Source organism: Helianthus annuus, chromosome 17 (genome assembly GCF_002127325.2).
Source record: "Helianthus annuus cultivar XRQ/B chromosome 17, HanXRQr2.0-SUNRISE, whole genome shotgun sequence".
Classification (NCBI taxonomy): Eukaryota; Viridiplantae; Streptophyta; class Magnoliopsida; order Asterales; family Asteraceae; genus Helianthus; species Helianthus annuus.
In genome coordinates this window covers 73,684,101-73,699,855 of record NC_035449.2, presented here as the reverse complement: position 1 = coordinate 73,699,855, position 15,755 = coordinate 73,684,101, and positions in this window count along the sequence as shown.

Genomic DNA, 15,755 nt, shown 5'->3' with positions numbered 1-15,755 from the left:
AATAGTTCATTTCATAGTCAATTCATATCGTTTAAACATTCGTAACATGTATTCCACCCCCAAGAGTTATAAAACCAAAAACAGTTAAGAGAATAGGGGGACATGTACTCACGGTTTTGCGTTCTTCTATCCGACGTAACTCGAGCTGCTACTAGTGTGCACGACTACCTACAACGTACTACGGTCTGACGAACGGGTCGTGCCTTGACTTAGTATTAATTAGTGTCTTTGAGTTATGTTTCCTTTGTATCTTCGATATTATTCCAAGTTATATAATTATTTGTTAAAATAATTAATATTTTAACTTAAATTATATTTATTAAATTTTGGAATAATTGTTGAAACAATTATTTTTACTTAATACTTCCCAAGTATTTATACTTGTATTTCCTTCCCAAGGATGGGGGTATCTTTCACTTGTATATTTTTGCCATGTATGGGGGTCGTATTCCGGTGTGTATTTATACGTATGATAATACGTATTTTTATTGTATTCATTAAGTATTCTTATACTTAATTTCGTATTAATTTTTCCGGAATATTATCTTTAATAATAGTTTACCAACATATATTTCAATAAATATTACTTAGAAAAATTATTTATAATTTTTCTTTTCGCAAAAATACTTGTATTCTCTCGTGAGTTTCAAAAATAATATATTTTCATGTCTATCTTGGAAAATATATAAACTCATTTTTTTTTCAAAAATGATATTCTTTATATTTATTTGAGAAAATATATCTTGCACCTCAAAATATTGTATTTTGTGTTTGTGTAAAAAAATATATTTTTCTTAAAAATAATATATCTTCTATAAACTTCAAGAAAAATATATATTCATTCTTGTCAAAAATAATATATTTTCCCTTGTCAAAAATATGGTATATTCTTGTAGTAATTATAAAAATCATATTTTCATTTCCTTGTGTCCAAAATATTATCTACCAAAATATACTTGTAAATTAAATTCCGGAATATTTTGTAAGTTATGTTCCTTGTTTGGTTTCACCAATATTTTGCGTACAACTTGTATATTTATTCCTTGAAATTTTGGTAATATTTTGGATTGTATGTAATTCTTGGTATTTTGATGTGTTATATTATTTCATGTCCTAAAATAATATAACTAATACACAAAATATACAAATAATCACACACATGGTGACTTCTAAATATATATTTTCCTAAATATATATTTAATATATTTAGTCACTTTTATTTATAAAAACCAACCTCCAATACTTATATTTTTGTAACAAAAATTATGGCAAAGTTTATGTAAGAAATTCATGGTTTAAAATACACTTGTAAACACTTGTTGAGGAATATTTTTCTAAGTGTTTAAATTTTTACAAAATTTTGCCATAGTTTCCCCTAAAAATGAGGTTCCATGCTTTCAAGCATATCATTTTCTTTTGTAAACATCATCACAATCAATCCACAATCAACAATAAACAACCTTTACTTACCAATTTTGCCAAAATCATGCATAATCTACTACTTCATGAACTTGAATATTTGTAAAAATTTGTAGTCACTTACTAGTGTCATTAGTAAGCCTTGGTATCCTTTAAAGTGTGATTAGTTCTTTAAAAACTTCATTTTAAAGAAGATTGATCTTTACAACTTATGATCATCATTTCTAAAAATGTTTCTTTATGATTTTTTCTTGTTTCACAAGTGTTTCTACATTTGTTTAACCACCAAAAATAGAGTTTGTTTATGTAAGAACCAAGATTTAATAAAACTTATATTTTTAACTTGGTTTCTTTAGAAATCATCCATAAATCTTTAGATCTACAAGTGTTACTACTCACTTTGATCATTATTTTTCAAGAAATCAATGTATTCTTTCAAGTTCATGATCTTTGTGTGGATGATCTCTCATCCTTCAACATTTCTACTTTCTATGTTTTTAATCATGATCTAGCAAGATTATATGATGATCTACATCATATATATGAACAAACAACAATCATCAAGCAAATCAACAAATAAACATCAAGATTTCTTTAAGATTTAAGCTTATGTTCATGTTTCATTCTCTTGATTCTTAGTGTTCTTCAAGATTAACATCATGTATCTTCTTTTAACCACTTAAATAAGATGTAAAATGATGGGATTAGTGTTCTTACTACTAGCTCAAGGTTAGGGATGATTAAGAGAAGAAATGAGGTGGATAAAAGCACTAGAGAGAGGTCCTTCAAGTTCCGTTGCTTGCAAGCTTCTTAGATATGCTCCTTACACCCTTAAATCGCCTTAGAATATATGGATTGAAGCTAGAAAAGAAGATGTATGGTGATGGTGGATGAGCCGTGAGCTAAGGGAGGAAGAAGGAGGGTTTTCTTGATTGGAAGTGTTATAATGAATATGAGGGAAGGACTTGTCGTTTTATAGACAATCCTCCAACATTTATTTAACCTATGGTTAACATGTCTCTTATTATCTATGCATATCTTATAAAATATTAGAAGAAAATCAAATGTGGGCCCCATGGTGTAACCGGCCTTAGATGGGGGGGGGGGTCTTAGTTGCATCTCAACTTGTTAAGTGTTATGTTTAGGGATTTAGGTGTTTAAGTGTTTTAGGATGTGATATGGTGTTTGGTGACCATAACTAGCTTTGTAACACTAAAACAATGCTTCTAGTAAGAATTTGATGTTTCGGGTAGTGTCCGGTTGTTCGGTTCGTTACTGTTCGTTAAAGTGCTAAATTGCGCAGTTTAGTGTGCTTTATGTTGCATTTTATGACAGATTCGGTTCCCGACACTTAGGAAACTATTCTAGACCATTAAACCACTTTTCTGCATTATATTCAGATGTTAATTTGCTGAAGATTGCTGAATTTGTCTATTTACTGTAGAATTCTGTAGTTTTAGGGTGTTTCTGGCGCTTTTCGACACCTATGTCATTACTAGGAAGGCAGTTTTGTAACCCCTACGTTCCTACACACTATACTAGTACATCACTTGGTCCTGGGGCTTATTTTGTGTCTTAACATCATGGCTGTCTAAGTACTGAACTCCCATCAGTACTTCTAGTTTGTCTGATAACTGTGCCAACTCTGTTCTGTGCATTAGTAGAACTATATTTTGTTGCATGTAATAATGATAAAAGTCTTGCAACACGAAATGCCATTGTATGTATATAACAGAAATCAGAAATTCATTCGTCTTGTAAACTAGATCATGCACAGTCATTAAAGCACAGATTACTGTCTAATTATTGTACGGAATGTATGGAAAAGTGCCAGTTGTCACAAATTAATTCAATTCTCATTTAACCCAACTAAATTAAATGATGTTTTAAAACTTAAACCCATATAAAAAACACAAAGGCTAAAGTCTTTAATTAAGGAGTGGAAAAATAGTGAAGGGGCAATACTCCACTTGATTAAGGGCCCGTTTTTATACTTACTCAGGGCCCCGAACTCTCAGAGACAGCCTTGCCTCTAATAAACTATTCACTTGGGCCGGCCCTGTCGTACGCCGACTTGCAAGAACCTACGTCCCAGTCTTTCTGACAAGCGATGTTATTTACACCCAAAACATAGGAAGGTATGGTACGACACATGGGTTATTTTCCGGTCTTGGGTTTTTTTAATCGAATATTGTGTGTATAAACGTAGTTTTTTTCCGCTATTATTGTTTGTGCATACTTTTAGGTATAACACATGTTGAAGGTTGACCATCAAGTCTGGGTCGAACATATGATATATTGGTATGTCGTCTTTCATAAGTGTGTCATGTTATAAATGGTCATACAATTAAAACTAACATCCATGGGTATGTTTAGGTCGGTTGGGCATTATAGTGATGGATTTCATTTATCACTATCTTCCACGCCAGCGTCATGTCACCACCCCTACCATCACTCTCCTCCATCACCAACCTGTGCGTTCTGGTGATGGCCCTTCACATTCCCCTTCCTGTTTTTTTTATTTTTCTAAGAAATAATTTATTTATTATTTGTTAAGCAATTAATAAATAAAATTAAACATTTCATTAATAATTAAAAAAGAAAAGTAAACAATTTAAAAGATAAACTACATAACTAAAACTGATACCTTTTTTGGTAGTTTTCTCCTTCATCTTTCCCAACACGCCCCAGTTAGGTGGAGCTTTCTCAATATCGGTAGCCATGATTAAAAGGGTTTGAAAATTAGTTAGGGTTTGCTGAAAATTGAGTAGCCTAGATAGCAAATCTCTTCGTTAATCTATGTTTCTAAACAATAATAGAAGCTCTAATCACAAGGGATAGGTAAGTTACTTAGTTACTTAGAACTGGATAGTTAGGTGTGTCTATAACTTGGTTATTCGAGGACATGTGGTCAACCTGTTAGGGTAATGGCTTTTTAACACTACACACCTCAATAATAGTTTTTACTATGATGAGCTCGTCATAAATCCATAGTCAAAAGACTTTGCAAAAGTGTTAAGAGGATCATAAACCTTATTGGTTATCTTTCTTATATTTGATTTAACTCATTTTCAGTATTTCGATTTTACTGCTTACCAATTCAAAATTACATAGGTTAGATATTACATACAGGGTTGAATTTATAGATTTCGTGTCCTAGGATTGATATTTGATTACTTACCTTAGTTGTACTATATTCTTATAGGCACATTTGCATAGAACGTGTATAGATAGTATTTAGAGTAAACTACAATTTCAGTCCATGTGTTTAACACCCAATGACACGTTGAGTCCCTATTTGGCATAATTAAACAATTAAGTCTTTGTGGTTGTCGACTTAGATCAATAAGGTCCCTGATAACAAGAGGGGTTAGTCAACCGTTAGTTGACTAGGGCATACTTGTCTTTTTAAGTCAGATTCGCAGGGCAGTATTGTCATTTTATAAATACTACATCCTAAAATTGTTATTGTTATTTGTTATAAATAAACCTAATTTCACCTACAAAACCATCACCATAGCAACCCACAACCACAACCACCACCATAGCAACCACCAAGCCGCAAGCCTGCCTAATCCAACAACAACCACCACCCCCGCCCCTGCCTCACCCCACAACCACCACCATTGTTGCCTCACAGGTTTGACCAGAATCGGTCAACTTAAGGGCGAAAATGTCGACTCTTTTAAGAAACTTAGCTCGATTATTTCAAATTACACTTCTATGGGATGGATGGATGTATCAAGTGAAACGATTGAGTTCCAAGTGAAGCGATTGAGTTCAAATCTGATTCATTAACAAAATAGAAAAATAAAGCAGAAAGATAGAAGAAAGATATTGAAAAGAGGTTCAGTTGCAGCATATACATTGAAGGAGATAGTTTTAAAAGTTAATCGAATTTGTTAGGACTTTTTCAGGGAGATAGCTTGGAGGAGATAGTTTGAAGAATAAGATGCAAGGTGGGAAATAATTTGAATCTGATTCTTTGGTTTTGGTGACCCTTCTGGTAGTTTTAGTGGTAGTCTGAATCTAATTCTTTGGTTCTTTGGTGACCCTTTGATGAAAAAAAAAACAAAATGTTCAAGATTCAAAGGCATAAATTAACAAGATTCTTGGTGTAAATTTGTATTGAACTACTGGTTGTGTAACACCGCTAATTTATTAAAACTATATATGTTGGTGTACATGTACGAGTTATAATATTAATAATAAAATAGTGAGATTTAAAAACTAGGAATAATTAACCTAGTTAAAACCTTGTTGTAAGAGATGAGAAATCAAAGAATTTTAACTCTTTTATAAGACTTATAAACTAGAGGGGCTAAAGGTGCCAAGTTTGAAAGATGTTTTATTAAAATTCTGGATAAACATCAGAACACACACTTTGTGTGTCTGTCCTGATCGATCAAAACTACAGGGGCGACCTAGCTCTTCTTCAAAACCCTAATTCATCATATTCTACTCAAAATCAAAGAGAGAAACTAAATTTCAATCGATTCCAAGCTAGAATTGTGATCCTACAAGTGAATAGATCACAAGGTATGTCAATTTCTTAGATTTGATGATATTGTGTATTCACATAAATTCTTATAACTGCAATTATAGGAAAATTGATTGATGTTATGATTAAATTAGGATGATTATAGGACTAAGAACAAGTCTTAGACAAGAAATTGATGAATTCATGTTATAACCTAGTGATATGAAGATTTATCATATGTGGGTTATATGGGTTTTGTGAAAGATGCTTGAATCATTGTGATGATTAATGTTATTTGATTGTTATGATGCAAGTTCAAGTGTTGTTCATGTTATTCTTTTCATATAAGTATGAAAAGGGTTCTTTGATATGGTTAATTAGTTACTAATGAACATGGTAATGTCATAGTAATGATCTCGCCTTCAAGGTGTTCGACAAAATGTCTAAGTGAATCTAGAAATATTGATTTATATGAAAGAATCACTTATATGACTAAGTTGAAAACATTTAATGTCGATTATAGAATTATGAGTTCTAAGGAATGTATCCAAATTGAATTCTAAAGGAAATTTGGGTGGAACTTCAAGTAATCAAGGAGGATCGGATAACCGTTTGGAAGGAAAGCTTTAAAAGGTATGTGGCTATGCGCTTCGTAGATCATCGTTATTACTTTATGTTTAGTTAATTGTGTAATGATTAAATCGTTATGAAGGTTGGTTATTACCGAAATGGAGGATTTCCGTATGTATTAACCGGCTGAAATAACTAGCGTATAGTGTTAAATAAACCATGGAAGTGGTGGAGTCCACTTTAAGGTTTAAACGGGTCAAAGTGATCCGAATCATACATGTTTGGTTATGTGAAAGCGATAGAGTTCGTCGACGAAACCAAACGGGTTACTTAACTTCTAACTACAAGTTAGAAGAAATATAGAAAGTGATGGATTTCACTATAATAGACGAATGAGTGAAATTGACTCAATCAATGAGAGTTTGGTAATATAAAGCGATGGATGTCGCCAATGAAACCAAACGGGTCAAAACGACCAAAGTAATGAATCTTTGGTAAAAAGGAAGCAAAGGATTTCGCTAACATAAGATAAAAGGGAGAAATGATGTCTTGATGCAAACCGTAACGGTTGCACGTTTAAAGTTGTTGAAATAAAGCCGGATTTTAAATTAATAAACATGATAGTTGTTAGCCGAGAATGGTATCGTTGAATGTAAGTCATAAACTCAGTTAGGAGTATGACTAAAAGAAGCATGAACTCTAAATATAGGATTGTGTTAATTTCGTTTAATTAGTTATTGTTAAACGGGTCAAATAAACGACGCATATATAATTATAATGGGCGCATAAACTTCATGGTTAAAGCCCTAGTATTAGTAAACATTTGAGGTTGTGATATTAGTATAAAACGGATAGTTATTTTGACTAAATTGATGTTTAAAAACATAACGGGTCAAAATAACTTGAAATTGTTATAAGACGAGCGCTTAAATTTAAGAAATTTGTTCCTTCAGATGTTGGATTTTGATTCCATATTATAGAATATCGAATTACGGTCACGTACGAAGAAACGGGACCTAATTCGGATCAATAACGGACAAGTTATGTTCGTTTTAGTAAAGATTAGTTGAGCTGGGAATGTGCAGGATCTTTAAACAAACTTGCTACTGAAAACGATTGCTTGTGTCACGCGACGCTCAATGGGTTTGGCCGTCGCCACCCGCGACCATTGTCGCGTCGCGCGACATCAAATAGCACCTACCGTCGCGTCACGCGACAGGGCTAAATCGCTGAAAATTGTTGTTGTTATGCATTTTGACCTCATGAACCTAATAAACCAAGTTTCAACTATCATAAACTAACCATTTTGGGTGTTTTTTATTGTAGGTAATTGTATGTAATAAACGAATGGAGATCAAGCGTAGGAATGAACCGAATACCCACTTAAATCAAAGCTTCCGCGACCAAATCAAGACTTTTGTCATAACAACTTTAGAGTATGTTATCATACATTTGTACATATGGTTTGTATGGTTTGAAAGTCAAGTAGGTTGTGTTCTAACAATATATTTTGAAACGTTAGTGAACGTATTTTGAAGTGTTTGAAAACTTATATGAATGTCATTTTGCAAATACGGCACTTTGACTGTTATAAATATCAAATAAATTCTTAAACGATATATAAGGGTCTTACAAGTTGGTAATCAAAGCCTCGTTAAGACAAAGTGTGTTCGGTTCAAAGCTTGATCAAGACATCTGGTAAGAGTTACTTATAAATTAGTCTAGATCTAAAGATTTAAATGATGTAAAATGTGAGAAAAGTGTATGGGAGGAGTGTATGAAAACGCTCGAACCCGGGAAAATACACTAAGTAAGAAAGGTAAGGCAAGATATGTACTTGACCAAACTGAATAAGAATAACACCTTACTTATGATTAAGTAGGTGTGATATAAATTTCCATATAATAAGATGGAAATGAATTGAATAATTATTGATAAACCATTATGGACGTTTTAGTTAAAGAAATGTCTGGAGTAACCGGAGATGATTCGACATCTTAATTGACTGAACAAATGAAAGCTAAGATTTCCAAGGTAGTTGGAATAGCTCTAGAAAATAGTCTATCACAGTATATTGATAGATTACAAACCACCATCGTGCCGGTGGTGGACGATATGATGGCTGAACTGAAAGACAGCATATTACAAGAAAGAGATGAAAGGAGGGTGTTGGATATAAATCCAAGTTCAGTAAAGAAATCCAAGTCTAATAAAGCTCCCAAGAAAGGAGTTACAAAAAGTGTGTTACATCAGTGTAAATTTTATGGAAAAATTCACAAGGGTACATGCGGTAAGCCAGGACATAAGAAGTCTAAATGTCCAGAGAGGCTTGGAACCAAAGAAACAACCGACACAAAGTCTGATGCCCAGAAATCAAGGACAAGGTCGTTTCATATGATAGCCACAGAGGCTAAAGCTAAACCTGATGTCGTTTTAGGTATATTCTTGTAAATTCAATTTCAGCATGAATTTTAATTGTTACGGGTGCAAATAAATCGTTTGTTTTATATCGATTTATTCAACATCCTACATTCGTATTAACGAAATTACCTATGCTTTAAAAATAGAAATAGGTAATAATAAAAGTTCTGTTGTTTATAAGAGGTGCTGAAATTGTACATTGAGCAGTGTTGTAAAAGTCGCTAGGCGGTCCCTAGTCGGCCGACTGGGGAGTTGGGAGTAATCGGAGTACTCGGAGAGTACTCGGGGAGTACACGGGCATGGTAAATATAAAGAAAATTAATTGTTATATATTATTTATGTGTTAAAATAAGCATAATTCATGTCAACTGAGTATAATTTAAAATGAAACATGTTTAAAGTTCAAATATTCTGAATACAAGTCCGACTAGTCTGAGTACAAGGCCGAGTAGTCCGAGTACAAGGCCGAGTATGCCGATTTTGACCGAGTTTGACCGACTAAAAGTCAACAAACCACGTTGACCGCCTAGACCGACTAGGCCGACTACGTCCGACTAGGCGCCGACTAGGCCGAGTAATCCCGAGGCCGACTAATTGAGACCGCCTAGGAGGAAGTCGCCTCGAAGGGGGTCCGAGGACCGAGTACTCGCCGAGTACTCGGCCGAGTAATCCGACTTTTACAACACTGACATTGAGTATTGACGATGAAGAATACTTCGTCGACCTAATTCCTAAGTCAATGTGAAAAATTTCAAGTGGTCATCGGGAGGGATTGACTAGCTTGATATCACGTAAAAGTAATATGCAACCGTAAGGAGATACAACTAATGTCTCTAAGCGGAAAACATATTAATAATTATGGGGATAAAAATAGTAGTCCCCTAAATTGTTTATTTATTTAAGTTAATAAACTTGTTCAATATGAATGTAAGACGTATATGACTTACTTACATGATCGGACTAAAGAGTCTTTAGAAAAAAATAGACATATTAGTCGTATGAGAGTAGAGGATGTTTTTCCAGAAAATCTACCAGAGATACCAACTGAAAACAAGGTGGAGTTTGGCATTGAAGTAGCTTCCGGACGCGACACCGGTAACCAAGGCTCCCTATCGATTGAGCCATCGGAATTATAAGAATTTTTATTACAATTGCAAGTTCTTCTCGATGAAGGATTAATACGGCCGAGCGTTTCGCCGTGGGGAGCGCCGGTATTATTCATAAAGGTAAAAGATGAAGACGTACCGAAAATAGCATTCCAAACGCGTTATAGACATTACGAATTCTTAAAGTAATGTCTTTCGGATTAACCTATGCATCTGCGGTTTCCATGGACTTCATGAACCGCGTCTGCAAATTGGTGCTAGATAAGTCAGTGATAATATTCATTGACAATATTCTTGTGTTTTCAAAGAGTGAGACAGATCACGAGTGTTATTTGCGTGTAGTACTTGAAACGCTTGGCGTGAGAGACTTTACGCGAAGTTTTCAAAATGTGCCTTTTGGCTACGTGACGTATAGTTTTTAGGGCATGTTATTAATGCCGATGCAATCTCAGTGGATCTGTTCTGAAATAGAAGCTGTGTATAAATGGAAACCTCCGAAGAATCCATTAAGGATTAAGATTTCCTACGTTTTGCGGGTTATTATCGAAGATTTATATAAGATTTCTTTAAATTCGCAAAGCCATTAACCAAACTGAACCGTGAATATGAGAAATTAGTATGGGAAGTGCACAAGAAGATGCCTTTCGAATACTTAAAGAAAAGTTGACCAGTGCTCCGGTCTTAATGTTACCAGATAAGACTGAAGACATGGTCATCTATTCTGACGCATCCCAGCTTGGTCTCGGGTATGTATTTCTGCAACGAGCGAAATTGATCGCGCATGCTTCAAGACAATTAAAGATACATGAAAATAAGATTATTCACCCATTCGGGTGCAGTCAATACAGTTAATAGTGCCCTCAGGTTTACTTGAACGAATCAAAGAGGCACAATTGTAGGCCAGTTGAAAGACTTGGTAGAAGATAGTAATGGAAAAAAAACCATTTCGATCGAATCTGGGCTCTAAACACATGTAATGTTAAAACTCTGCTTTTAGATAAAGCCCACAAGTCCTGCTATTCTAATTATCCGGGAGCTACCAAAAAGTACCAAGATGTAAAACAAAATTTTTGGTGGTCTGGAATAAAGCAAGACATCATTAATGCTTAACTTGTTTACAAATACAAGTAGAATACCAGAAGCCTTACGGTAAACTTCAGTCGTGAGACATTCCGGTGTGAAAGTGGGAGCATATTATTATAAATCTGTTAACTAAACTACCAAGAATAACACGTGGATTAGATGCCAGATGGTTAGTAATTAATAGACTGACCAAAGGTGCTCATTTTATTTCGATTCGTGAAACATACACTTCTAAGAAGATGTTGGAAGTATACACGAATGAAATTATATCCGGCCATGAAGTGCCAGTATCTATTCTATCGAATAGAGATATACGGTTCACTTCAAACTTTTGGCACGATTTTCAAAGAATAGATGGGTACTAATTTGTGCATTAGTACGACATATCATCCGTAGACCGATGGGTAACACGGAAGAGCTATTTAAATGCTCAAAGACATACTATGAGCATGTATTATCGAGTTTGGCGATAAAGGAGATGTCTATCTACCACTAATTGAATTTTTAGATAATAATAACTACCATTCCAGTATTGGAATGTTTTATTATACAAAATGCTTTACGACAGAAAGTATTAAACACTAGGGTGTTGGGATGAAGTGGGTCCACTAGAATTAGCCCAAAAATACATAGTCAGGAGCACTAATAAAAGAATTAGGTGATCTTGCCCAAGATCAATAAAAGTCTTACGTGACTAAAAGACTAAGACCAATCAAGTTTTATGTTGGTAATATAGTTACATTAAAAGTATCCCTGTGGGAAGGGGTTATCCGATTTGGAGAAATTAAGTCCAAGATTTATTGGGCCATTCAAAATCGTAGCATGTATGGGAAAGTATACACAGTACTTTCCATATTTCACATTTGTGAAAGTACTTAGCTGATGAAACAACTTATATAAGTTATGACGACATTGAAGTTGACGATAAATTGAATTATGTTTTAAGGCTTATCGAAATTCTTGATCAAAAGGTTAATAGCTTAAGACATAAAGAGATCAACTAAGTTAAAGTTAAATGGGAACACCGGAAGGGATCGGACACCACTTGGGAGTCCGAAAAATAGATGAGACGCTTATGCCCTTCCTTATTCGATATATATATATATTACGATTTCGAGGACGAAATCCTTTTTAAGGGGGGGTAGACTTGTAACACCCCTAATTTATTAAAACTATATATGTTGGTGTACATGTATGAGTTATAATATTAATAATAAAATAGTGATATTTAAAAACTAGGAATAATTAACCTAGTTAAAACCTTGTTATAAGAGATGAGAAATCAAAGAATTTTAACTCTTTTATAAGACTTAGAAACTAGAGGGGCTAAAGGTGCCAAGTTTGAAAGATGTTTTATTAAAATTCTTGATAAACATCAGAACACACACTTTGTGTGTGTGTCCTGATCGATCAAAACTACAGGGGCGACCTAGCTCTTCTTCAAAACCCTAATTCATCATATTCTACTCAAAATCAAAGAGAGAAACTAAATTTCAATCGATTCCAAGCTAGAATTGTGATCCTACAAGTGAATAGATCACAAGGTATGTCAGTTTCTTAGATTTGATGATATTGTTAATTCACATAAATTCTTATAACTGCAATTATTGGAAAATTGATTGATGTTTTGATTAAATTAGGATGATTATAGGTCTAAGAACAAGTCTTAGGCAAGAAATTGATGAAAAGGGTTTTGTGATAGATGCTTGAATCATTGTGATGATTAATGTTATTTGATTGTTATGATGCAAGTTCAAGTGTTGTTCATGTTATTCTTGTCATATAAGTATGAAAAGGGTTCTTTGATATGGTTAATTAGTTACTAATGAACATGGTAATGTCATAGTAATGATCTCGCCTTCAAGATATTCGACAAAATGTCTAAGTGAATCAAGAAATATTGATTTATATGAAAGAATCACTTATATGACTAAGTTGAAAACATTTAATGTCGATTATAGAATTATGAGTTCTAAGGAATGTATCCAAATTGAATTCTATAGGAAATTTGGGTGGAACTTCAAGTAATCAAGGAGGATCGGATAACCGTTTGGAAGGAAAGCTTGAAAAGGTACGTGGCTATGTGCTTCGTAGATCATTGTTATTACTTTATGTTTAGTTAATTTTGTAATGATTAAATTGTTATGAAGGTTGGTTATTACCGAAATGGAGGATTTCCGTATGTATTAACCGGCTGAAATAACTAGTGTATAGTGTTAAATAAACCATGGAAGTGGTGGAGTCCACTTTAAGGTTTAAACGGGTCAAAGTGATCCGAATCATACATGTTTGGTTATGTGAAAGCGATAGAGTTCGTCGACGAAACCAATCGGGTTACTTAACTTCTAACTACAAGTTAGAAGAAATATAGAAAGTGATGGATTTCACTATAATAGGCGAATGAGTGAAATGGACTCAATCAATGAGAGTTTGGTAATTTAAAGCGATGGATGTCGCCAATGAAACCAAGCGGGTCAAAACGACCGAAGTAATGAATCTTTGGTAAAAAGGAAGCGAAGGATTTCGCTAACATAAGATAAAAGGGAGAAATGATGTCTTGATGCAAACCGGAACGGTTGCACGTTTAAAGTTGTTGAAATAAAGCCAGATTTTAAATTAATAAACATGATAGTTGTTAGCCGAGAATGGTATCGTTGAATGTAAGTCGTAAACATTTGAGGTTGTGATACTAGTATAAAACGGATAGTTATTTTGACTAAATTGATGTTTAAAAACATAACGGGTCAAAATAACTTGAAATTGTTGAAAGACGAGCGGTTAAATTTAAGGAATTTGTTCCTTCAGATGTTGGATTTTGATTCCATATTATAGAGTATCGAATTACGGTCACGTAGGAAGAAACGGGACCTCATTCGGATCAATAACGGACAAGTTATGTCCGTTTTAGTAAAGATTAGTTGAGCTGGAAATGTGTAGGATCTTTAAACAAACTTGCTGCTGAAAACGATTGCTCGCGTCACGCGACGCTCAAGCGTAGGAATGAACCGAATACACACTTAAATCAAAGCTTCCGCGACCAAATCAAGACTTTTGTCATAACAACTTTAGAGTATGTTATCATACGTTTGTACATATGGTTTGTATGGTTTGAAAGTCAAGTAGGTTGTGTCCTAACAATATATTTTGAAACGTTAGTGACCGTATTTTGAAGTGTTTGAAAACTTATATGAATGTCGTTTTGCAAATACAACACTTTGACTATTATAAATATCAAATAAATTCTCAAATGATATATAAGGGTCTTACAGGTTGTGAAATTATGGTAATAAGTGAAGGGATTGAGTTCGAATTGGGGGAAGAGAGGGAGAGAAAGGTTTGATTACTGGATAAAAGCAAAGACTCGTTATAGTGGATTACTGTAGGATTTGAAGCGATTTTTGTGGGTTTTTGTCACACCCCAACCAATGGCGGAAACATCGGGCCATGGCACTGAGCGAAACAGATTGTCCAGAAGTTTCCATACAATTATCATTACCAATTAATTTAAAATAACATGTCCCATACCATGTCTTAAAAGGCAAACAAATTATTACAGACAAATCTAGGCAAATTGTTCTGTTTCGACCACTCAGGCTTCTTTAGTACAGACAACTATTTGTTGGTCACTAAGACTCTTTCCTAGCCTTGATTTCCAAGCAAATAGACACCTTAAGCACCTGTCACATACATTAAAATAAAATTCAATACACATAGTGTAAAGGCGAGCATACAAGTTTGATAATAGCATATAGATTTCGAAAAAGTTTACGCATAACCAGCACGTACACTGAGTAAAACAAAGCATGTTAGTTATCGACATGAACCTATCGATACCAATGACTGCGGGTTGATTGCCCAATGCTGTTCGTAATACATGATCACCACTGTAATCCACGCAAATAATTGTCCTTAACAACCCCCGTGTGAATGGGTGCTGAGTCCAAACTATAGTACTATCGTTGCTAAGGCAGGTAGACAGCATTCCATGTGTAAACATAACAAACAAGCATTCATTAAGTCACGTATAACATGTGGTAACGGTTAGCGTTAAAAGTATTGCGTAGTGTGTTCGATGTGTTTTCGTATAAGTAACGTCTGTAACACCCAAAAGTGCGTAAAGCGAAAAGGGATCGAGTATACTCACAGCGGTTGATGGATTGAAGGGAGCGCTAGAGAGTAGGGTTTAGCTTGAATAGATTAATAGCATAACGATAAGTGATGCGTAAAACGATACAAGATGAGAGTGGGTCGGACAGCAGTTCGATCGGATGGTAGTCCGATCGGACAACCGGTCGTGCGAATGGAAATCCGTTCGAACAATGGTCTGGTCGGACAGTAATCCGGTCAAATGACTGTTCGAGTGGATTGTTTCTTCCTTTGAGAAGGATGTGTTTGTGTATGATGGTTTGACTTTTGAAGTTTTTGTTGTAGCATTTTAAAACATTGAAGTGTCTCTACCTTTCAGGTCGGTCGGTCGGAGTCGTTCGATCGGCCGGCAACCCGTTCGGTTGGGCACTTCAGTGAGAACAAGTTCACAGCAGGTCGTCACTCGATCGGACAACAGTTCGATCGGGTGGCATTCCTACTGCATTGAACATGTTGAAAGTTGTCAAGTGTTGAAGCCTAATTGTCACATGTTCAGGCGGGTAGCCCAATCGGATGGTAGTTCGATCGGA